Consider the following 27,152-nt stretch of genomic DNA (forward strand, 5'->3'; position numbering starts at 1 on the left):
AGTGACTGTATTATTACAGATTATCTTAATTACTTTTTTTTTTAAAGGTGTTAAATCAATGAAAATAAAAAATTTCAAAGCAAAATAAAAATACAGTTTAAAGATTTCTCAATAAGAAGACATATTTAAACCCAGCCTGGAGTAAAGCTAAAAGCAAACAAAGAAACATCTGCATTTCCATAACACTTTTTAAGAAGTTTGAAAATGAAAGTGATTACATTTTGCATTGTTTGTATTCACAGAATGACTCAGGCTGGAAAAGACACCAGGACATATCCAGTTTAATCCCCTTATCCTAGCAGAAGCAGATATGGAGCCAGATCAGGTTGCTCAGGACTTTATCCAGCTGCATCTTGAAAACCTCCGAGGATGGAAGATGAAAAATCTCACTGGGAAATATATGCAACTGCTGGGTTGTCTTGAGGGTGATATTTTTTCCCCACCTTTTATAGCCAGTATGATCTCCTCTTGATTGCCTTTACATGTGCTGACTCTTGTTCTCCCAATAGGCACTGCTGTGAAGAGCCCAACTCCACTCTCTGGGTAACCCCCTCACAGGAGCAGTCAATCTGATCATCAATTCCACTGAAGCTGTCCTTCCTTTGGACTGAACCAGCCTTGGTCGCTCAGCCCCTTCCCACCAGACACACACTCTTGAAAAGCCATGAAGGGACTACTGCTGAACTTGTTCCAGTTTTTCAGCATTTGCCCTGTGGTAGGATCCCAGAACTGGACTCAGTATCCAGATGTAATCTCATGAGTACTGAGTACAAGAGGATACTTCCTTCATTCACTATCCTGGCTGTGCCCTTGTGAATATGGCTCCCAGGGCACTGCTGGCTGTCCCTGCAGCCAGGGTACACTACTGTCTCATGCCCAGGTAGTTTCTGCTCAGGCACCATGTCTCTCCCCACATTGCTGCTCCCAGCCATGCAGGCCCCAGCTTCTGTCTTTGCACAAGTGCTCCCTGCCCAGGGGCAGCATTCATCTTTTCCCTGTTGTATTTCATGAGGTGCCTCTACTCCCTCTCTTCTAGCCTGTCCATATTCCTATGGATAGCAGCACTACCCTCCAGAATATTACCTGTTGCCTCATTTTGGTATCACCTGCAACCTTGATAAAAGTGCCCTTCATTGCCCACTCTAGATTATTATGATGTTACCTTGAACAGGTCCCTGGACATACTCATGTGGAATTTTAATTGCCATAGTCCTCTGGATAGCACGCAAACCATTAACTTCTGTCCTCTGAGCTCACCATCCAGCAAGGTTTTTCTTGTCCACCCATCCAGACCATAACATCTCAGTTCAAATACAAGGAATATACAAGAACTTGTGAAGTTAAGGTAAGCAGCAGCTACGAACCTTTCACTTTAACACAGGAACACTCTGATGAGGTAGTAAACTTGACAAGCATTTACCCTTGGTAAATACCGATTTAATACAGGTTTTTCTAAACTTTGAGTGAGGAAAATAATTGGATCTACTCTTTGCATAAAAAATATATCCAATGGATCTATTTATTCTATGTATCTCATTAATGTCTTATGCAAGGAAAACATTTAAAATCTATAGATTTTGAGGGATATAAGCAGGTCTATTAATGATCCATTATAGAGGTACATGTTATTTAAAAAGTGTAGTACTCGATACTCTGAGTTTAGATAATATTTGTCCTGGGTAAAAGACAAGGAAATTTAATGTAAGTAGCATGTATGGCTACCAAGATTAAGAAGCTGTTTTAGAAAGAGATTAAAGTTTAACAGAACATTCCACTGAATTTAGATTTATTGTCAAATATTCACTAAATGACTAACAATAAGTGTAAGAACTGTACACTGACATAGATGTTACATTCAGGGAATCCAGTGGGAAGAGAACACACAGGAAGAGGTTTAATTTGAATCCTTGATTTTTATTAGACATTATGAAAATCTTTAACTATAAAGATAGTTAAGCTCTAAATTAGGTCGAGACTGTGAGGTTTTCATCACTGGAGGTATTTAGTGGGATGTGGAATAACTCTGTGAGTAGCAGTTGGGGCAAGAGGATGAAAATGACTGTTTCTCTTGGGATAATTCTTCTGTATTTGCCAAATACTACAAGATTAGTATTTTCTTTGAGGCATCTTAGGAAAGTGATTACTTGCAGTATTGCATGGTGTGAAATCTGTTATTCTATCAAAAGAGAAACTAGAATCTCCAGTCAATGTCCTGAAAATCATTTTTCTTGACACTATAGAAATAGTAAAGAGCCATGTCACGAAGATTTTCCCAAATAAGGCATAAAGCATTACTGGACCTGGTTTTCAACAATGCATATTTTCACCTGGTGTAGGGAACCTGCTTTGGCAGAGGGTTTGGACTCTATGATCTCTTGAGGTCCCTTTCAACCCTTAGGGGTTCTATGATATCATGATTCTATGATATCAGCTTATTATGTAGGTTAATATCAAGGCAGTCTGGAATGACCATGAATGTATGATCTCAAGGAACACGGGTAGCTGTCATAATCTGAACTTCAGAAAAGTGAACTTCAGTTTGTTCAAGGAATTACTGGATGAGATCCTCTGAGAAGATGTCCTTAGAGACAATGGAATGGAGCAGAACTGGCAGTTCTTGATGGATGCCGTTCTGACAGCATAAGAGCTCTCCATCCCCCAGCATAAGAAATCAAGCAGAGCAGGCAGGAGATCAGCATGGTTAAGCAAGGACCTACTGGTCAAACTAAGGGATAAGAAGGAATTTTATAGATAGTGGAAGTGGGGATTTGTGGCCTTGGAAGAAGGAGTTCTGAGATGGGATCAGGAAAGCCAAGGCACAGATAAAATTGAATTTGGTAAGGGATTTGAAAAATGGAAATAAGGGATTACACAGGAACACTGGTCAGAAGAGACAGGCAAAAGGAGAGAGTACCCCTTCTGATAAATGACAAGGAGGAATAAGAGACATGGAGAAAGCTGAAGTACACAATGTGTTTTTTGACACAGTTTTCACTGTCAGCCAGGTTTTCCATGCCTCTGAAGTCCATGAATCACTAAGTGGGGGCCACTGGAACATAATCTCTCAGTAAGCAAAGGGCAAGTTCAAGATCACCTGATGTGATTACATGTGTATATATGTATGGAGCTCAATGATACACATCCCGGGGTGCTGAAGGAACAGGCTGCTGTGGTTGCCAAGGCACACTCTACCATATTTGAAAACTCATTGCTGTCAGGCAATATTTTCAGTGACTGGAAAATCATGGAACAGATTCTCCTGAGAGTTATATTAAGGCACATACAAGACAGGAAGGTGATCTGTGACAGCCAGAATGGCTTCACCAAGGGCAGATAATGCCAGAGAAATCTAGTGACCTTCTATGACAGAATGACAGCATCAGTTAACTAAGGGAGAGAGACCGATGTCATCCACCTGGACTTCTTCAAGGCCTTTTGTATGTTCCCACATCGCATTCTTATTATTAAATTGGAGAGAGGGATTTGAAGGTTGGACTATTCATGAATGAGGAATAGTTTGAAGGGCACAAGCAGAGTGTTGTGGTCACTGGTTCTATGTCCAGGCACAGGCAGGTGATGAATGATGTCTCCCAGAGATCCATCTTGGGACTAGTGCTCTTCAACATCTTTATTCATGACCTGGATAGTGGGAGTACAGCCTCTGCAGTTTTGCAGATGACACCAAGCTGAATGATGGAGTTGATACAACAGTAGAAAGGGATGCCTGGACACGCCCCTCTACTCTGCTCTGGTCAGTCCTCACCAGGAGTATTGTGTCCAATTCTGGGCTCCCTGGTACAAAAAAGACAGGGATCTCCTTGGAGAAGTCCAGCAGAGGGTCACAAAGATGATAAAGGGTGTGGAACACCTCCCTTATGAGGAAAGGCTGAGAGACCTGGGTCTGTTCAGCCTTGAAAAAAGAAGGCTCAGAGGGGATCTTATCCACATCTAAGGATAGGGAGGCAAAAGGACAAGGCTGGATTCTTCTCTGCAGTTTGTGGCAGTAGGACAAGGGGAAATGACAACAAAGTAATGCATAGGAAGTTCCACACAAATGTGTATGGGACTTCTTCACAGTGAGGGTGACAGAGCACTGGCACAGGCTGCCTGAAGAAGTTGTGGATGTCTCATTTCTGGAGGTTTTAATACCTCACCATATTGAATGGAACCCTGAACAGTCCAATCTGTGGGTAGGAACCTTGCCTATAGCAGTGGGGTTTGTACCTTAATGGTTTTTAAGGTGCCTTCTGACCATTCTCAGCATTATCTGTACTAGATAACCTTGATGAATTCTGAAGTTTTTATTACGAAGAAGGAAAGGTATTTATGAATTCATGTACAGGCCTTCTCCCTCACTATAATTAGTAAGCTAATTTGCAGCCTTGTAAGCAATGTCACGAGAGAAGCCAAAGACTAAATAGGCCTCGGGAATTGCCCCTCAAGGTTGTGAGGGGCTGGGAAAAGCGTGTTCACTGCTGTCTGTGCCATGCTTCACTTAGCTCAGAAGCATCAGCAATGTAACCTTCTTCAGGAAGGTCTGCACAATGCCAACACTGTAAATCCTTTACTTAAACTATCTCAGCTATTGGGCTGCTTTTTCAAGCTATCGTTAATAATAAGAATACGGGGAAATGTTATGGACAATTAGGAAATAATGAAGACCATGTCATTGCAGCTGATGACAAAAGATACTGAAGGGCACTGCAATACACTGAATCAGAATGTTAATCTACTACAACAGTCTGTTTTCAAGTGGTTAGATTTATTTTATGTAACCACTACACTAATAAACCAAGAGAAAGTATAAATAGCATATTTATTATAGGAGGTATTCTTGACACATAAGTGAGCAGACGTTATGAAAAATAATGTAGCGAGGAGAGGAATGAGGAGAAGAAAGACAGTGAGATTCACTGAAAAACAAACAAATAATCAAACAAACAAAAAACCTAAACAGCTATAATCCTAGAAATGTATATGGAGAAAACATTCTCTTCTCTCCACCACAGTGAAAGGCACCACACTTTTGGAACAGACTGGACAACCCTCACAAGTGCCCCTTCACTGCTGTCAACAGTAACTGACATTAGGTAGTCTTAGCATCAGTCATACTGGCAAAAATGTCTGCACTGATCTGCCAGCCACAATGTAGTGCCAGTGCAAAGTACACTGCCTCTCAAATGCTTCTCCAACCACTCCAAGTCCTATATGTACTCTGCAGTCTAAAAGGAATGAAAGTGGCATGTCCAGATGCACACCAGGAAAACTCTTACAAAGTGCAATGCCCTGCACTCAAAAGCTATTATTTTCTAAGCTATGAGTGTTTAACTCAAAAGTTTTTCCTTTTATGTCTCAAGCATTTGAACAAAATCCTTCAAAATTATGTATTTTTTCTGCAGGGTTTTTTTTTTTTTTTTTTTTTTTTGCAGTGGTGTGTCACCCACTTACATTTCATTTCTTCACATGAAGACCTATAGCCTACAGCTGCTCAGATATTGTGTATCAGATAACATTTCAGACCAGATATATATGACAGAGATACAATCTCTCATAGTATCTGACTCTTTTCTGTGAAATAACCACAATCATACTGCTACTACAGAGCCACAAACTCTTGAAAATATATGGTTCTAACATCAGGATCAAGACTGCAATCCATTGCCAAGACACGCTATCATTATACACCGTGTATCTCATTTGCTTCCGAAAAACATCATGTGAATCAACATTTTTCTGTGTACCCAGTTCACAGACATGAGGCACAAAACAAGTATTATGCTACCAGATGGTTTAGGTTTGTTCATTAAAAAATTACTCAACATATAAGTACAACACAGTACTGAAAAGAATATTTCTGCAGAAAATCTCAATTCTGCTCTCTCTACTTATCTTTTGATTGCATTTATCTCAAGTTCTGAAAAGATTCACGTTATAAGATCTAGAACTTACTTAATTCTTTAGAAAAGTGTTAACAATTTTTTTGCGAAATTGAATTTGAGAGCCTTGAAAAAGTTTTCCTCCTCTTTCAGCAAGAAGAAATGCTGAAAGAATTTTATTAAAGAGCTCTCAAAATGCATGAATAGATAAGGAATGTTTGAAGAGTATTTTGTTGCCATGTAAAGGTGGGTGGGAAAGTTAAAAGAGAAAACTTGTGAATGTATATAAGGGATGTTAGAACCTGTAATAAATGATTTGGATTGTCCATATCTGAGCCCATGCTTCAGACACTGCAGATGTGACCCCTAGATGAAATACACTGGTGTAATTCCAATGAGAAAATCTATTTAGTGAACATTACTATATTGTCATGACTATTATCTGCTTGTTAACAGGAGCAGAGAAGAGTTATCAAGCAAAGGAAAAAGAAAACAACTCATTTATTTTTAATTGTTTATATTTTTAAAGGGCTTTATTATTTAATACCCAGTAACTTGGATGGCTTACAAGATACTAAGAACAGAGCATTTATTTGTGTAACAGACATGGCTATTCTCACAATTTCATTTTCAAATCTGTGGGATATACCTGCTAGGAAATTAACTAAACACAGAATAACAAAGAAATATTACAGATTGCTGTCGTTTCTGATTAAATGGCCACAGTCAGTTTAGAATTAGTTGGAGAAGAACCAGCTACTTTACTTAGTGTAAAACCGTTGTGTATTGGAATTTTTTTTTTAGATCAATCTGAGTTGCACATCAACCTGTGCATCTGAAAACAAATCAATGCCACATTGTTCTCAGTGGAAATATATGTTGGAATAGTTAGCAGCAAGAGCAAGAAATACTGTATGAATGAACTGAGGTTCTAAATGAAGCATGAGAAAGTTGGTTGCCTCTGGAATACATGTAACAGAAAAAGCATTAAAGATATATGGACTTCAAGTAAGCAGTCTCAAACCCATGTGGTATATTGTTTTGTTCAATTTTCTGATTCCTGGTTAAAACACTTCTAATGTTTGCTTTTAGTAATTAAGGCCTATGTCTATTGCCAAATGTCGAAGAAAGAGTAAGATGCTTTCACGACTTTGGTAGGAAGTCATGTATTCTTAAAAAAAATAAAATTTGAATAAAAGATACACCTTGAAATGAGTGGACACTGTTGTAACATCATGATGTTATAAGTCCTCTATTAGCAAACTTTTAGGTTCAAAGATAAAAAGTTCAATACTGTATTTAGATATTCTATATTTGCTTTCATCTCCGAAACTCTGAAGACTGAAAATCACAGTAAGATATCATAGGTAACAAACGTCCTAGGGAAGATATATTTCATTATGTAAGTAGATCAGAATGTCCAGGGCCCCATCCAACTTTGCCTTGAATGCCTCCAGTGACAGAGCATTCACAACTTCTCTGGGAAGCCTGTGCCAGTGTGTCACCACCCTCTGAGTATAAAATTTCCTCCAAGTATCTAAGTCTCCTCTCTTTTAGTTTAAAACCATTCTCTCTTGTCCTTTCACCATCACCCTGTGTAAATAGCCCATCCTACTCCTACTGGTAAGCTTCTTGCAATTACTGGAAGGCATCAGTGAGGTCTCCCCAGTGCCTTCTCTTCAAGTAGAACAAGCCCAGCTCCCTCAGTCTCTTTGTAGGAGAGGTGCTTCAGCCATCTGATGCTCTTTGTGTCCTTCCTCTGGACCTACCCTAACAGTTTTTCTGTTCTGAGGCTCCATGTCTAAATGTAGTACTTCAGATGGGGCCTCACAAAATCAAAGAAGAGAAAGATAATCACCTTCCTCTTCCTGCCAGTTACCCCTCTTCTGATGCAGCCCAGAATACCATTGCCTTCTGGGCTGCAGGTGCATACTGCTGGTTCAAGTCCAGCTTTTCATCCGTCAGGATCCCCAAGTCCTTCTCTTGAAGGGATGCTCTCAGTAAGTTCTTCTTCCAGTCTGCACACATATCTGAGATTACCTCCACCCAAATGCAATACTTTACACTTGGCCTTGTTAAACCTCATTAACATTAAGGCTTCTCATGTGTCCACTTTTTGACGTTATCATGGCCCAGCTGAACGACAACAAACAGAGACTTTTAAATTTGGTATAGAGAATCCAACAATCCAGGAAGTAAGTTCTGTGCAGCCTGAATTCAGTGATGTTAACCTTAAACATAGTGAAACAGCCCTTTAAGGAATGATCGTGTAGCTTTATATTTGGAAAACAAACGTCTATTTTTGGTTTAGGATATAGAGCCAAATTTGCATTGAAAATCTAAGGCATTTCTGAAGCATGAAGGAGAAAGCATAGATGAGTAATAATAAAAACTGTCTAACTTTTTGCTTTGGGGACTTCTGAATGCATTCTTTTGCTGCTTGTACACATTTATCGTTCATGTACATCATTGCTTACAGAGAGAAAGCTTTTCTCTGGGAGCTACATGCTGATGTCTTTTCCTTCCAGTGATACCCCTCCACTCATCAAATGGATGGTGTCCATGTATCATTTTGATCAACAGCTAATATGTGACCTTAAAAAAACTGCAACTTACTTATCTTTTATCATGCTGGATGAAGGTAGAAGCGTGTGCCAGCTTCTATCTTTATTTGTAATCATTCTATTTACTAGGCATCATTTAAAGCCCACAAAAACTCAGACTGGCTCCTGCTGACTTTGCTTTTAAAATGTATCTCTAAATTTTCTTTAAGATAGGTGGATGGAATAATGAATGTAGACCGTACAGTCATAACATTTAATAACAAGGTATTATTTTTTCAAAACAAGGCCCTCAACTGTTAACACAATTGAAACCTAGCCTTTCCTTTGAGGTCATTTTAACCAAACTCAGTGATACACTAGAAGAATGCAAAAGATACACCTAAAGTATGGAAATAAAATAATAATAATAAAAAAAAAGACTTCAAGTTGCTTCTGTAGCCTTTTCCCTTTGTAAATGAATTATTCCTTCTGATGTGACAATGATAGATCAGCATGAGACCCAAGGATGAGACTTAGCCTTTGGTCAAAAGCAGAGTGCTGTTCACAGAAACACACTTTACGGTCCCTTATGACCCCTTCACATATTTCCATGCTTCAACATAGCATTCTCCTGATACAATTCTTATTGCATCCAACAGACTTTTTAGATAGCCTATGCAGATCTTTATCACTGAAATTAATACTATACGGTAGCAAAACTAAACTGAAAAGTTGTTCGCCAGCTAGCCACTAGATGAAGCAGTATAAAAAAAAACTGTTTGCAACATGGGTAGAAAACATTTCACCCTCAGAGATTTCAGATAATTTTCCTGTCCTTTGAAAAGCATGATCTAGAGTTATTGAAAGTGTAGACATATTCATAGGCTTATCACATCACAGTGAATAACTTTCTCACTGAATAAATTAGATTAAACTTGGGCTAATTAGAAATTGGGGGCGGGGGTGTTGCATTAGAGATCTCTGCAAGAAATGATCTGTATAATTCTGACATCTGAAAAATTGAAATGATAATATCATCAATTCATATGACACTCAGAGCTTCCTAAACTTAGAAATCAAAAGCATCAACATCATACAGAAATTTCTACATCTGACAGTCAGTGGAGGAGTCTGAACTAAAGCATATAGTTTGATTAATTCATTTCTTCATCCACAGCTTCTGCTAGGCTAACAAAGGTTGACAAACTACCAGACAACTCAACACTTAACTTCTCTCAGGAGCCAGACTGTACTCAACCGTACATGGAAAACAACTGGGACCTGCAACCTACTTAGAATAGAACTGTAGAAATGTTAACATTTGAGAGCATTTCACTTCTAGTATTTCGTGATCATGAAATCAGAGAATCATAGAATGACTTGGGTTGAAAAAGACCTTGAAGATCACCTAATTCCAACTCTCCTGCTGTGGGAAGGGCTGCCAACAGGTTTTCGTCCATCAGGATCCCCAAGTCCTTCTCAGTAGGGATGCTCTCAACAAGTGCTTCTCCCAGTTTGTACTCACACCTGAGATTGCCCCGACCCAAGTGAAACAACTTACACTTAGCCCTGTAAGGTTCTCATGTCCCCCTTTTTTTAACTTGTCCTGATCCCTGGGGATGGCATTTCTCCCTTCTATTATGTCAGCTGCACCATTCAGCTAAGTGTCATCTGCAAACTTGCTAAGGGTACACTAGATCTCACTCTATGAGATAAATATGTCTATGTTATTTATATAGACTTTGAAGAACACCAGTCCCAGAATGGATCCCTGGGGGACACCACTCATGACTGGCCTCCACTTGGACATATAGCCATTAACAGCAATCCCTGGTTTCAGACTTCTATCAGCTATTTATCCATCAAACATTCTAGCCTCCAAATCCCTATCTGTTCAATGCAGAGATAAAGAAATGAGGCAGAATTATGTCAAAGGCCTTGCACAAGTGACTACATCAGTTGCCCTTCCTTTGTTCACTGATGCTGCAACTTCATCATAGAAGGCCAGCAGATTTTTCAGGCATGATCTGCCCTTTGTAAAGCCATGCTGGCTGTCTCAGATCACCTCCTCACCTCTCATGTGCCTTAATATCTCTTTCGGGAGTACCTACTCCATGATTTTCCTTGGCACAGACTTGAGGCTCACTAGCCTGTAGTTTCCCAAGTTTTCCTTTCTCCTTTTCATAAAAATGGGAGTAATGTTTCCTGTTTTTCAATCACTGGGAGACATCACAGTAAGGAAGTTGATAATAATGAAAATATTCATATTCAATATGAATATCCAATATTCATTTGGATAAAAATGATGGTGATCTCAATGGATCTTCATGCTGGAAGACACTGGAATTTGGCCTGATGAAAGTAACCATTTGACTACACACTGAGGCAGAAAGTTTTTCTTGCAGTTTGTTACACACACATTCGAATAAGCCATAAGCAGATAGCAAACACAGAATATATTATCTCCACCTAAATTTTGGCAATGCTAACCACAAATGAAAGCTGAGACTTACAATATAAAAGATAATGGAGAATTAAGTATGGATAATCCTAGCTGATACTAGCATGATTTATGAAACAGCTAGTATTATGTTACAAAAACATTAATAAATCGTGCTTGTGGTTTGACATCACAGCTAAGAATATAGTCTCTAAACAAAGATACAATAGTGAGCAAATGAGCAGAGTTCAGCCTTGCAGAAGATAACCACAGGTTACACTGAGAGAGACGTTGCCCTTTGCTCCCTGAAACCTTCAAGCAGCTTGCAGGATTGAGCTCATAAATCGTATTTGAAAATGGTTCTTAATGTTTTTCTACATTTATTTTAATTCTTTATGTCTTGCCATTTGTGTTCAGCTCTTAGTTCAGGCATGCATTTGAAATGCAGAAAATTCTATCAGCAGCAGCAGATGTGAAAGTAATGACAGGCTGAGAAGTGATCTGCAGGCTGATTTTGAAAAGTATTTTATTTGGCTCAGAACAAATTTGGTTGTTTAGAAAACCTTACCATAATCTTATTCAACTTCTGGCAAAGGAAATAACAACAAAAAACAAAACCAACTTTGTAGCTACAAACAGATTAAATGGCAGAACTAAGCACCCTGAATCGGTGGAAAATAAAATATGAAGAAGTTGAATAAGGACAAATCAGTAGAATGCCAGTAGAAAGACAGAAGGATTCAAAGGCAGCTGAATACATCAAAATAAGTGATGGAAGTGTAAGGGCACAAAAGTAACAGAAACAGAGAAACAATCAAGACACAAAGGATACTAAATTTCTGTGTTATAAAAGGAAGCATTGGGAGAGAGGGAAGACAGAGGACAGCAGTCCTGTGCAGGTATTCACTTCTTCCTAGGCTCTAGCAAGCATTATAACTCTGGGAGAGGACAGAATAATACCCAACTGTGAAATACAAATTCTACATACTTTCTCTGAAGTATGTGACATTCATGTTTTGCATCTCTTCTCAATTCAAACTGTCATTTCCCCTCACACTTATCCCAGAGCTCTTTATTTTGTTTCCTGTCCTAATCTTTTCTTCTCCCTATCTCTCCAGACCAAACTCATCTAATTGAAAAACTTATTTTGTCCTGGGTGGAATTTTTAAAGCCTAGACACAATCTGCATTTTCCCAAAATCCATCTGCAGGCAATTCAGATGGCAAAAAAGAGAAAATAAAATGTCAGTGTTCAACTTTTCTCTCTTTTGGAAACTGCTTGACATGAGAAAATAAAAGGTACTATACTACATTTTGATTTCCACATATGTGTAAGCATGTGGTGCAGACGTCTCTGGATAGGAGATAGCTAATTAGCTGAACAGCCAGGAGATTTTCAGGCTGTGTTGAACTGAGTAACTCTAGTTTCCTTTAACGGTATTGAACAGACCTCCAGGGATGATAAAGAATGTTCAGATAGCCAATAGGCATGCAGACTTCAATATATAGAAAACAAAATATCTTGATCTCAAAATTAATGCCATTTTATTCTGTGGTATATGATTCTTCTATATGACAATATATTTAAAATAACAGATGTTCTGATCTTCAAGATCCATTTATACAGATGCTTGTTTTCCAGAGAATGCAAAATAAAAGACATTAGAACACTTTCAGCTGTGTGAAGATCATGAAGAGAATCTAGTGAGTTAATTATTGTTAAAGGCCCAAACAGCTCTTACACTGATTAATCTGGTATTGAAAATTGAACTTTTTTTTTTTCAGTTTTATCTTATGCGGCCTCAGTTCCTTGTCTGTAAACAAAAGCATAGCAATTACACACATACAATTGCTGCCACAATTCTGGCATAGAAAATATTTGTAAGAAAGAATTTCAAGAAGACTTCTGCTAAAGCACTATATATGATGGAAAACCATTAGCTTAATTAATTCAAGTTTCTTTGCTGACTGAGATAGATTCTGAGGTCCGTGCTATGCTGCTTTTCTTTCTAAGTCAATGCATTCCAACCATCCACACATACCTTCAGTCACCTGAACCCCCAAGCCATATGTTACTACATCTTAATAACACTGATATCTGAAAGGTAAACTGTTCCCATATGGAAAAAAAAAAAAAAAAAAAGACTGATAACTTTATGGAGAATGATCTTGTTTTTACACTTTATAACTTCATTTTATAATCTAAAGAAGGTTTAAAACTTTAAAAACTTTATTACAATCCTTCACTAAATTCCATTGTTTTTGAGTGTATTACTACAGAATCCTAGTGAACTTGCATAGACCACTTAATATAAGGCTTATTAAATTCTACAGAAAGACATCTCAAAAGGACTTGCCTGCTTGACACACAGAATATATGCATGAGAGTGTGTGAGGGTAGGGGTGGAGGGGCTTATTTGCCTACTTTGTTTACATATACTCTGGATCTTGGAAATAAGACCAATAAATCATAGCCAAAATTCATTAAAAACATAGAAGTTAGACTACTGCAGAATCACAGAAATGTTCGATTTGGAATGTAGGATAGAGTAAGTATCATGTACAGAAATGTAGTATGAAATAAAAAGTCCTACCCCCAGGCATGTAAATGTTTGCTAATCCTCCAGAAATGACTCATTTATGAAAATCTGTTATATTCTGTTGTTTTAATTACCGTCTGCTGAAGAAGGAAGAAATACAACTCTTCCTGGCTTCCAGAAGTTTAAGGTTCACAATCAGAAACACCGGAGGCCATTGTTCTTTTCTGTGAAGATTACAGATTAATTTCTCCTTGTGGATATATATTTTTAGTATGCAAGAATTAATTATTGAGGACAAGAAGAACCTGCTAAATCAAAAAGTAATTTTGTTTTTCACATTAAATTTGTTTGACATCTTGCTTCAGGTTTTACTGATGATACAAAGAGTTTGATACTTGGGTGCATAGAACCATTTCTTATAGCTTACCATGTCATCATATACTATCCCAGAAGCCACAAGGATCACTGAGTCCAACTCCTGGCTCCACACAGCACCACTCAATATTCAAACCCTATGTCTGAGAGCACTGCCCCAAGGTAGAAGAAAAGGCTAAGAAGCAGGGAAGAAATTAGACTCATTGAGAAGGAACACACTGAATCTAACCAGGGGAAAGACTGTTACAGATGTTCATTCTTGAATGAATTTCTAAAGCAGTGGAAAAGAACTAAATGAAACATGAACGTGAAAACGGCTTGAATGGCCCACATGAAAAATCTGCAGCCTTAAATCCTGAGAAGATAACAGACACTGTGGGAAGGAACAGCACATAATGCTACTTATTTGAGAGATGGAATTAAATACTAAGGGATAGTAAGTGAAAATGAATTTGTGTCCAGGTGACATTTGTTAGTGGTTGCTGCTGTATGGTCCACTCTGCCCTGGAGAGACCGCATCTGGAATATTGTGTCATGTTCTAGGCCCCTCAGTTCAAGGACATGGAACTGATTGAGAGAGTCCAGTTCAGAGCAACAAAGATGATTAAGGGAGTGGAGCATCTCCCTTATGAGGAAAGGCTGAGGGAGATGGGTCTCTTTAGTTTGGAGAAGAAGAGACTGAGGAATGACCTCATTCATGTTTAGAAATAAGTAAAGGGAAGGTAAGCGTCAGGAGGGAGCCAGGCCCTTCTCAGTGACATCCAATGAAAGGACAAGGGGCAATGGGATCAAGATGGAACACAGGAGGTTCCTCATTAGTATGAGAAAAAAACTTACTTGCAGTGAGGGTAACAGAATACTGGAACAATCTGCCCAGAGAGGCTGTGGAGTTTCCTTCCCTGGAGACATTCAAAACCCACCTGGGCACATTCCTGTGTGACCTAATCTAGGCCCCATGCTCCGGCATGGGGATTGGACAAGACAATGTCTTTTGACATTGCTTCCAATCCCTGACATTCTGTGATTCTGTGGTTCTGTAGCGTACTGCAGATCAGATGTACTTTTAATCTTGTATTTTTTTTTAAAGTTTACTTATCTACTTTAAACCTGCCTAAAACTGCAACTGTGTATTCTTTTATTATTTTATAGTTGAAAAAAATTAGCAGCTGGTTTATCTTCCACGTCTTTATACCAGTTTGTTATGGTATTTACAGAAATATAAATATTTTACAGAAATAATTCAAGAAGATCTTATAAATAGCTGGGGTGGTAGGCATTATTCTATAAGGAAGAGCATCATAAATAAATTAAGTTCTAGTAGGAAATTTTGATAAGGCTAATTGGTTGGAAAGACAATTTAGCAGATAAGAAAATGTTCCTTTTCTAACGACAGATCTAGGGTATTAAATTTGGCCTCACTATACCCTGTCACTCAAGTTAATTTATTACTAGGCTTCCACAAAGATCAGAGAGAAGACCTAGATTATTATCTTCACTCATTTGGGTTGTACTGTATTGTCATTTTTTATCTTTCATCAGGTAATGATTCTCACTTTTCAAAATAGCCTTGCTTTTCGCTCTTTACTCTGCCTTTAATTAATTTCCTATAATTAGTCACCATACATACAGTTCTGTATCTATCAGCTGAAATGATCAGGAAACATTGCTTGCAATAACAAAAAAAAAATAAAATAAAATAAAAGAGTGTTTTAGTATTGAATTTATATGGAAAGCTTATTTCTAGAGGATTTCTAAAATGTTCCAGTTTATCCAGCTGAATATCTCAGGCTAATAGGCCAGAGGTCTGTAAGGAAGGAAAGAGAATGATATACATAAGATATTCTTGGTTTGTTTAATTTACTTTTAAGGCTTCTGACATCTAGATTTATAGATTTAAATTAGATTCATCAAGATTTAAAACAATGACTACACACTATTGTACTCGTAAATTTTTGCCTGCCTGATAAACTGCTGCGTGATAATAGATTAAAAAGTTATTGTCTTCAGCAACCTGTATTGCTGAAGTTGGGAAAACATGTCCCTTCCCCGCAGGCTCTTTTCTGCTTGGTTGTATGTAGTACTACTGATCATTACAATCCATTCTAGGAATGACTGTAGAGATTTTACTGTACTTCAAATAATAATTCTGCAAATGTAAATCACATCTTTAATTTTAAAATATACTTTCATAAACACATGAGATATTTTAAATGGAGGTAGTGATGATATTTTAAAAAAGATCAGACCAAAGATTGTGCTGCCATAAAACTTCATTATTTCTAAGTACTTTTTGTTGAACATGTTTTTAGAAACACATACTTAACAAAACAGGATGCAGTAATTCTGCAATCCAATAAAAACACCTCTGGCTTTGCCATTCCTCTTTTACTGGATGTCACTTCATGGTAACTGATAGTAGTCACTGTGCCATTTACTGTAGCTAAGAGTAAAAGATTATTTTATATTTCTGAAGAATGTGCATGTCTAAAATGCTGGCACCAAGATTCATCCATTAACAATTGATTGCTCCCAGCAAAAAATTGATATAAATTATTTCAAATTATCTCAAAGGCAAAAAAGCACACTGAAAGTATCCCAATAAGAAAGATTCCCTTCTATATTCATCTTCTGCTGCTTAAAGCAATCAGCAGGTCTTAAAGTGAGAGCCCCAGGCCAGTATTGTAACTAACTTATGCTTTCACTACAAGATCTTTCCAGGTAGAAGACTCATTTTCATGGACAAGTTTAAAAGGTAATGAAAAAACAGTACTGCTGCAGGATCATGAGGATCACAGTGGTCAAAACTGCTTACATTTTGCTACTCTGTCCCATGTTTTCAGTCTTACAGCAATTAAAACATATATCATTGAATAATCTTGTTCAAATGGTGCGTTGCCTAAGAGTAGTCATTCATATACATAGAAGTATAAACAATAAAAAAATCAAGCTGTGTAATTTTATATGTGATTGGTATTATAAATTGTTCTAAAAGCTTCAAGAAGGGAAGAGAAAATGAGTAACCTTTCTAGAAGGATGTGTCTTCATAATTTTCAACTATGGTATCAGAACAATATAACTACTGTATCTTTAGAAAAAAACTATGCTGTGTTAATTTAATTAAATAGCATGGGAGGCATCATTCTCAGAAAACTTGATCAATAAATTGTGTTTTAAAAGAACAATCAGCTTTAGTCATTTGGTCAGACACTACAGGGGCCACTCATGTCTGTAATAAATCAATCAGGTTAATACTTGCACTATTTTGTTGTACTATTTTGAATTAACATATTCACAGCCAATAATACGTAAAGTCTCTTCTGAATAATATCACTACTGTTTATCTTCAGGCATCACTCCAAACAAGGGGAAAAGTACGACCCGAGGACCAGCCTTGAGGACTTGCACACAGTTTCTCTCCAGGTCTGTGGAAGTTTCACCACTTGATTTGAGCTTGATCCAAGTGCAGGTTTCCTGTCGGGGCTGTTCATTTTAAAACATATTGACATAAAACAAACAATAGCTGCAGTCACAAATTGAAAGCTTTTTTTTAGTGTTTCACATTTCATAAACTGACTTTCATGTGCAGTAAGAATCATGGAATATCCAGATGACCCCTACTTGTGGTCATATGTCACTGCACCAGTCTCCTCTATTCAGAAAGAAATCCTGTTTGGCTGGCAGGACAATTTCTACAGAAAATAGAGTGACATAGTAACATGGGAAAACTACTGTTTCAGTGCTATTTCAAGAATATGGGTATTCCAAAAGAAGACAAATATAAGCATCTACTACCAAAGCAGCTACATCCCCTTGTTAGAAACATCCAAAACTAAAATGGAAAATTTTTCAGAACATCTACAACATAGTCTCTTGTCAGGAAGATAGAGAAGGATTGATCTCAACAAATATTTTAGGGCTTTAAGCTATAAAGAGGCAAATATATCACTGCTTCTCAGAAACTATGTCTGTGTTTAAAAGGATTAATAAATATGTTCACAATTAAATGCCTATCTTTTATTCTGTTCTCTATTCTTTTTCCTTTTATTTCATTGAACCAAGTAAGGACAACTGTATAAATAATTCTAATCAGTCCAAGCAACATAGCAGGATGTAGTTACACTTATGTCACTCGTAAGCATCTATTCTTGCTATTACAAATTGACACTGTGCAGAAAGTCTAGCATTGCATTTTTATTTCTGCGGTTATTTTCCTGATGCAGTTATGGAAATGTTGCTGTCCCCTGTGATGTCAGTGATTCTTGTTCTTTACAGCATCACTGCCTTTCAGTTGACAGTGAGCACGCTGTTTTGTTATCCTCAGTTACATTAATTGCTTCTCTCCTCTGAATGACTTTGCTGTAGGTTTTTGTCCATGTTTGAATACTCTCAGATTTCCCATTACTCTTTTTTTTGTTTGTTTGTTTAAATAAGGCTGACAATTTCACCTTGTTTAATACTTAGATTTCATCAATAAACTCATTATTTTTTTCTTTCAGATGGTCTAAAAGTTATGAGATATTTCTAGAATAAGTATTTTTGTACAGAATTACTGGGTATTTCTATGTTGCTTGCATATTTCCATTCTTTTTTTTTTAGGTATTTATGCAGATTTTTTTTTTTTCCCTTGAAGATCACCTTGAGTTGTAATTGGAAATTACAGTCTTCTGTTAATCTCAGCTACCATATGGGATGACAAAGTGTTCTTGGTGTAGTAATCCAATACACTGAGTGGCATTCATCTGGAAATCAGTATTTCGAAAACTAACTCCAATCCTGGGAAATTGATGTAATATATCTACAGTAACAACATCAGAACATATCACTTCAGTTCATTAAGATTTTATCCTTTAGAATTCTGCTGTTTAAAGCATACTGCAATTGCTGATTAAAATATGACATTTTCATAAATAGCTGCTGTGAGTCTTGAGCTTCTACCTTGATGGATAGAAAAGGAAATAAGCAAGCAAAATAGAAAACAAGTACATCCACATACCACCAGTTCTAAAAAAGTCTTAAAAAATCTGATTTGGTTGTAATATTTTCCCAAGACAAAAAAATTCTTCTCAAGGGAACTGGGATAAAATGTAAAATGCGTCCATTTGCTGTTTTGCCTTTTGCTGTCAATTGAGTTTCCATAATTCAAGAAAAGTCGGAAATAGTTTTCATAAATCAATGTTTGCAAAGACTGCACTTATTTGCTTTTGCCTCTTCCAAATTTGCTTATTTGCTTTGTTTTGTTTCTTGTATATGCTTGGAACATATTTTACAGTTGCATGGATGACACCTTAAATTTATGTATTTTTGCTCTCCAGTAATTTGTCTGCTGATTAATGCAGACATTTTATTATGCAGACATAATAATTATGATGATTTGCTTGATTTAAGTTAAGAAAAAAGGGTACAAACAACAACTACCTTCACAGAACCCAGTCCCAAGAGCATGGTATCACTTCTATGTCTCATTCCTACAAAAATTCATCCTGGTCTACAGCAACGCATGTTCAACAGAAATGAATAAGATAAAGCACTGCTCAAAGCATTTTGAGTCAAAACACTGTGTAATATTTTTAAACAGTAGCCTTTGAAAAATTAGGGTCTTTACTAGATTTAAGTTCACACCCTACAAATCACTTGAAGTGACTTAAGGTGACTTGTAAAGTAAAAAAAGTAAATGAAGTTAGCATTGCTGCTATTAAACTGCCTTGTTTGATGTCTGTATTGAACAACATTAAAAAGTCGAAAATAAGTTTTCCACAAAATAAATCTTTACTTTTTAATCTGCTTTTCAAAGTTATACCAAAATATACTGTGTTTCCCTTAATATCAGCAATTGCTTAAACTAAAAGTACAGCTATTCACATTCAAGGATCAACTGAAAAACTGCAGTGAAATGTGTCTTTTCATATTTAATTCAACTATAATTGTTGTAATGATAAAAGTCAATGAAAGCATATATTGATTCAGTAATTATTTCTGTTTTTGAATATCTAATGTATCACCAAATTTGTCAGGATTCAGAAATGCTATGCTAATGATGATTTTGCTGTTTACAGATTATTGAATACTGACTACTGAACAAAGCTTTCTACTTAAAGAGTACAATTAGAGGACAAATTTTGTGAAAAATTGTAGTTTTAATTACTGAGCTAAAGGTTACAATTCTACTTAAATTATTATCATAGCTCCAATGGAACTGAGCTGCTCTAAATTATTATATGAAATCAGAATTTACAGGAAGGATACTTAGCAAGGATTAAATAAAATTCAGAAGAAAACTACAGGAACATTGGCCAGTATTTACTTCTATACCTTATTTTCCCCCATGCTGTAAAGGGCAAAAAACTGTTTAGAAGTTAAAGATGACGTTGCAGAAATCTTTATAATATTGACCATAAAATTTGCTCAGTTATTATATACATGAGAACAGATAATTCTTACCAGTGTCAAGAGGAACTGAGAATTTGTGGGATTAAAACTATAGACTTCCTGCAGATTACACATTTATTTGCAACTTCATACTCGTACTCTTGTTAATTGTTCTTTCAATTAACAATAGAGATAAAAATAACAATAGAAATAAGAATTGTATGTGTACAGTGCTAGTTTTGCGCACTTTTTAGTAAAAAGATTGACTCCAAATAGAAAAACTTACACTACTCAAAGTATGCATCTAGAGACTTGAAAGCTTAAAATATTCAAATAAAATATTCTAATACAGTATTTAAAAAGTGATACTACATCATTTATTTTTTTTCTATAAAATTTTTCTACAATATTGCCACTTTTCTCTTCCCTCGTAGACTGCATGGGGTTTTGCTTGCTTAAAAGAAAGCCTCCCTGTCCTTCATATTAGGATTAATAAGATTCAACTGTAGCAGAGATACCTTTGGGAACTGGTTATTTATTCAACAGAAAAGTGCTTTTTGAGAAAAGAGCTGCTGGAATCTAGGAAAATAAATAATTCAAGATAGTTCTCTTCCTTTTTGTTTTAATACTCAGGTGTATACGTCTCATCCATAAGAAATTCCACGTTTCTTCAGCAAGCTTTGTACACACATTGCTGTATTTAACCCTTCATTCTATGAGGAAAACATTCTGCAGTCAAACAAAATAAGGATTTCTGAGAGTGCTAGTTTATTGGAGGGAGCAGGAAGAAGGGACATTCCCGAAAGAGAGAAATTTGAATGTCAAAGAGTACTGGACAATCTAATACCAAAAGTTTTGCACTGAAATTATTAGAAAGATCATTTTTAATATTTATCTTCTGCATTTTATGCAGATATCAAAAAGACGATTTCCTGTACTATGGTGTGAAAAACATAAGGCAAATCTCTCTTTTTCTCTATTAAATTATGCAGGAAGAGAAGAAAAGATCTTCAGCATTTCTTGGCCTAAGAAGACAGATGTTTTCCACTACAGGCATTCTGCGACAAGTACAAAACAATGCCCAAGAACTTAATCTTTGCTCTGGAGGTTATGATGCATACACTCAGGAATAGATAATAATAACTATTGAGGAAAACCCCTTGGAACATTTCAGTTATAATGTATCTGTACACTGCAACACCTCCCAGAGAAGCACAATGTCACGTATAATTAGAGAGCCCACAGATAACACAAAAGACCATCTGTAAGCTTTGAGCAGATGTAGCCTTTGAATACTTGAGCTTATCTTGGTCTTAACATTTTTAGAGCTCAAAACAAGTGCAGCTTCAAAAATTATGTTGAGTAGCAACAAATTCAAAGACTGGGATGTTTAGATACCTCTGAAATTGATATTTTGCCCTGTGTTGTACCATGTATTTGCACTATTATATTTTGCTGCAAGGGAAAAGGTTTCTGTATACATAATTATTATCTGCCCGTATATATATTTTTTCTTTTGCAAATGAAATACCCAAAAAACATGAGATCTCACTGATACAGATTTCATTTCATGAGGCAGCAAAGAATAGTGCAGTAAGTTCCATGTGAGATTTTGGTGGGGAAAGAGAAAGGGGAGGAGAGGAGAATAAGAAGTTAAGATGAGGGAAAGGCAGAAAGGACAGAGAGGTGGAAGAAAGGAGAAGGAGGAGCAGGAAAAAGAGAGAGTCCTATAAATCCATACCAACCACGCACTATAAAACTAGAAGAACATCACATATCCCGAGCTAGGTTTAAGGATGGCTAGGAGCTCTTTGTCCCAAAGGTATCATACACCTAAATGGAGCTGGAGTTTCACTGAATGGGGATAATGAAAAGCATGGATTTAATGATCCTGTACTTATACCTGGATAAACAAAGGATATCAGTCTAGAGTGCTGTCAGATTGGTGTGCTTCATAAGCAATAAAATTGTAACCAAGCTATTAATAAAAAATGATTTCTTCAGTTCAATAAGCATTTGCTATGAAGAATGAAGACCCTTCTGGAAAATATAGTGCATATTTCTGGTTTTTAACATGCCCATAAATTCCCAAACCCATAAGTTTATGAAAGATAAAAGTCAAGATGAGTAACTTTTTAAAAAGCAGGTGACAGACTTAGGCATGAACAGAGACTAGTAGAAACTATATATGAACACTGTATGAAAGACAAACGATAGACGTTTCTGCTTATTTAAAGGTTCTTTATCCAAGCATAATGAAGGCTAAAAAAGAAATAAATCTACCACAAGACCAACATATCTCCTGAATAGATGTATAAGAAAGAAGTAGTCTTATTCAACGAGACAATGACCTGACCTCATTCATTTCCACTTTACTAACTGTAGGCATAATGATGAAGAGTACTGTTTGTTTAATTAGCCATCCACTACCTCTATCTAGTCAAATATACATCGGCAGTTTACATACTGCTATACAGAAAGATAACCTTTACCTGGCATTTCTCTTTCCCTAGTGATTTTTTACTTAGCTTGCTTGAGAGCCAAGTTACGCAACAGAATACAAATACAATGGCAAAATCACATTAACCAATCTTTCGGGGTTTCTTTTTTTTTTTTTTTTTCAGGTTATCTATAAATAATTAGCTGTTTCCATGCTCACCACTGCTGAATTCCTTGACATTGAATAATCTGTTTTTAAAAAGAAAGGAAATATATATATATATATATATATATATAACAACAGCAAAAACAAACAAACGAACAAACAAACATTAGATTTTTAACTCACTCTTTCCATCCTAAGCAGATGAAAAATTAAGATTTTGGTCCTTTTCTCTTTTACTTTCTTTTTTTTTTTTTCCTTTGCCAAACTCTCACTAGATTCTTACCAACAATCTGAGGATTTCTCACAGGAAAGAACTTGGAAGTGAAGTACATCCACTGATATACTTAGGCAGCATCAAAATGATGATTTATTTTTTTAACTAGAATCCAGAGATTTCCTTTTCAAAAACAGCTGGGAGAACAATTCCCAAGCAAGGTCAGTAAAATTGCAGGACAATAAAGTCAGTTTATAGTAACAGGAACTAATTAATTACCAAATTTTAATAAGACGTATTCCATTTTTTTAGAAAAGTGGTAAGATTTTTGAACACAGACAATTTTTTTCAGATTGATTTTCTGTTATAACTTGGTAAAACAGAACTCTCGCCTACAAGGATATGATAAAGCATGGAATTCCTCACTGCTTTTAATTTTGTTTAGGTTTTTTATCACATTGTAAAGTAAAATAGTAACACCTGGTAAAGACTGATTCTCTGTAGTATTTCAGTACTTAAAATCAGAATAAACTATTTTGAAATATTCTATGAATGAGAATGGAATCTTACTTTCATATACCATCACAGATAGAAAGCAACAGTAGAATATGAGGACATTGGCAGAATATCAAACATGGGATGTACTATACTAAACAAGGAAGAACTTCTTAAATGTCAGAGTGATGGAGCTCTGGAATAGGTTGCCCAGAGAAATTCTGTAGTCTCCTTCTCTGGAGATAATCAAGACCCATCTGGACATTTTCCTGCATGACTTACTTAGCAACCCTGCTTTAGCAGGGGATTGAATTCAATGATTTTCAGAAGTTCCTTCCAACTCCAATGATTCTGTCATTCTGAGATTCTGTGATCTACATTTGGGTATATACATTTAGGCATTAAAGACTAATTAGTAAAAACCACTTGTGAGTCCATAATCAATAGTCAGTGGACTTCAGAGAGCACACTTAATTTTCATCAGATGAGTAACTCCCAGGGTTTATTGACTGTTTTAAGTAGGACGTTGACTGAGTTCTCTACTTATCTTCTGATATTTGAAACATGTATAGAGGACATCCCTGAGAGGCAAAAGATAATGAAAAACCTGGCTGATAGAAGATCATAGAATCATAAAATCAAAGAATCAAAGAATCACCAAGGTTGGAAAAAGCCTCCAAGATCAACTAGTGCCTGTCCACCTACCACCAACATTTCCCCACTAAAACACATCACTTAGTACAACATCTAAACATTTCTTGAACACCTCCAGGGACAGTGAATATATAGCACCTCCCCAGGCAGCCCATTCCAGCATCTGACCACTCTTTCAGTGAAGAAAATTTTCCTAACATCTGTTAACATGGAAAAATCAATACAAGTATATATCTATCTATATCTATACAAATCTATATTTTCCCCATGTTCTCAGCTCTGTACCTCGAGTACTGTGTTCAGTTTTGGGCCCCTCACTACAAGAAGGACATTGAGGCCCTGGAGCGTGTTCAGAGAAGGGCAACAAAACTGGTGAGGGGTCTGGAGCACAAGTCTTATGAGGAGCGGCTGAGGGAGCTGGGATTGTTTAGTCTGGAGAAGAGGAGGCTCAGAGGAGACCTTATTGCACTCTACCACTTCCTGAAGGGGGGTTGTGGTGAGGAGGGGGTGGGCCTCTTCTCCCTGATAAATAATGACAGGACGAGAGGGAATGGCCACAAGTTGTGCCAGGGAAGATTTAGATTAGACCTGAGGAAACATTTTTTCTCTGAAAGAGCGGTCAGGCACTGGAATGGCCTGCCTAGGGAGGTGGTTGAGGCACCATCCCTAGCGCTGTTCAAGAAGCGTTTAGATGAGGTGCTAAGGGATTTGATTTAGTAGTTGGGTAGAGATGGTGATAGGAGGATGGTTGGACTAGATGATCTTGTAGGTCCTTTCCAACCTAATGTACCTATGAACCTAATCTATTTGTAAGTACAAGTGAATTCATATTCAGTCAAAGATATATGAGTGATTTTTTTTCATACCAGAGGTTTAATTTAACAGATCACTGTTGTTATTTTTTTAAGATGCTCACAAATGGGTGAAGAAACAATGTACAACTGAGAAAAAGATATTTTGTCTATGATTTTTGTTAACTTGATAGTGATGGTGTTTGGAGAGAAAAAAATAACAACCAAAAAAACATAAAACAAGAAAAAGTCTGTTACATTTTGTAATACTGGTAAAAAAATAAAATAAAAAGTTTAGATTGATTGTATTCTTTTTTATTTCTAATATATTAATCAAAATTATTAGCTAACCAAGAGTTGTAGATTATTTTTTTAATTTGAATATTTACATGATAATTAATGCCACATTAATTTGATTAGTGACTTCATTTTTGGAACATGAAGTTTTAAAGACACAACTCTAGGAGATGGTATATTGGAATAAAAATCAATCTATCGATATATATGCAGGCTGGTGAATTTCTATTAATAGAAATATTAATAGCTGAACTATTCATTCTTATCTACTTATCAAAATAAATAAATAAATAAAAGGAGAAGGGAGTTTTTGGAAAGATGTCACATAAATATGTGTTTAAATATCCACTCAACTGTGCCCTACCAATTCAGACAGAAGAAAGCAAAAGGTCAGAAAGATTTAAAAGTCATACTAATTGCCAGAGTGTTGGGCTATCTGGCTTGAAGCAAGAGTCTTTGTCCTCAGCAGTGGACTCAGTTATATCAGTAGTGTAAATGCTGTTCAATATCTCTGTGTTAGTTTAGCTCCTCCTGGAGCAGACATTTAATTGAAACTCAAACTGGCTGCATACATGGCTCCCTGTTGTTAATTGGTCTTTAGAGATTGTTAAGAAGTATGCCAATTATCTCCAGTCCCAGTCTCAAAACAACATTTTTTGTTTTTAATGTGGGAAACTAATAAGGTCACCTTGTCTTTCCATTAATGAACATGAATAAAAAAGTGACATGTTTTTTTTAAAAAACAACAACAAAAAACCAAGCTAAGTCTATGTGGGGTGTTTGGATGCAGACTTGAACAGAAATACAACACAGCAGTAGCTCATGTACCACTAAGGCAGGTGTCCTGGAGACTGTCTGATCAAATCCTGAAGTTATTCTTTCCCTTTCAGTTAAAAACACTTTCCCTTTCATCAGGTTAAGAGCATCCATTTAAGGTATGCAAATGGGAATGCACTATAAAATGTCAAGCTGCCTGAAAAAGCAGGATCAGAGATATAAAGCAAGAAATAAGAGAAACCTAGCCCCCTGCAGAGAAAATGACAATTAGAAACATTTATTAGTACAACTAATCAGCTGTATTTTCTGGCGCTAATTATTTAAACTGAATACTTTAATACTTTCAAAATACAAGACACGAGGACAGAAAATCTTTATAAAATGTAATAGTATGATCTACTTTTTAAAACGCCACTGTTCTGAACCATCAGTCACTATTCATAAACGTCTTTCCTTAGTTCATAACAAAGGACTTCAGTACACAACTTCACTTTAAAAACAAAACAACCAATCAGACAAAAAACAAACAAACAAAAAGTCCAATCATAGCAGTATCAATAATTTTAAGTAAGAAAGAAGAAGAAAAAATAAAAAAAAAAATCCAAAAAGTCAATAGAGATAGTCAATAAGAATTTTTACAAAATGAAAAAGGTTTGGGTGCAAGATTTTCATTTCCATTTATCCAGTGCAAAAGATTCATAATACAATCTCATACACAGTTCTCCTTGTATTTACAATCAGGATACTGATCACTAATATCTAGGAATCTAAACCAATTTTTGCTAAGGTTTTGTCTTAAAAGTCAGAATGTTTTTTATGAATTTCTGCTTTTATTGAAGGAATCAAAGAGTAACTCTTACCTGAAGGAGTATTTGGGGAATATAATTAACAGAAGAGTTGTCTCTTCTTTCTTCACTAATATAGAAGTACAGTGAATAGTAAGGGTGCTATTCTAAAAACTTATACACATGCAGGATTTTTAAAGACATTTTAGGTTATAACTAACAATTCTTGATTTGAATACAGATAGAGGAAGCAGAAATTCCTCATATTTAGCTGGGCAGTCAAACTATTTTTTCTATTTGGTGAAATGGATGAGAACACAAATACATACAGCCACTGTAAATAGTGCAGATCAGGGTACTTCTCTTTCCTCTTTTTAACAGCATAATGTATGACT

The sequence above is a fragment of the Cyrtonyx montezumae genome, unplaced genomic scaffold, assembly GCF_038088225.1.
Source record: "Cyrtonyx montezumae isolate F1298 unplaced genomic scaffold, pur_monq_1.0 scaffold_8, whole genome shotgun sequence".
Classification (NCBI taxonomy): domain Eukaryota; kingdom Metazoa; phylum Chordata; class Aves; order Galliformes; family Odontophoridae; genus Cyrtonyx; species Cyrtonyx montezumae.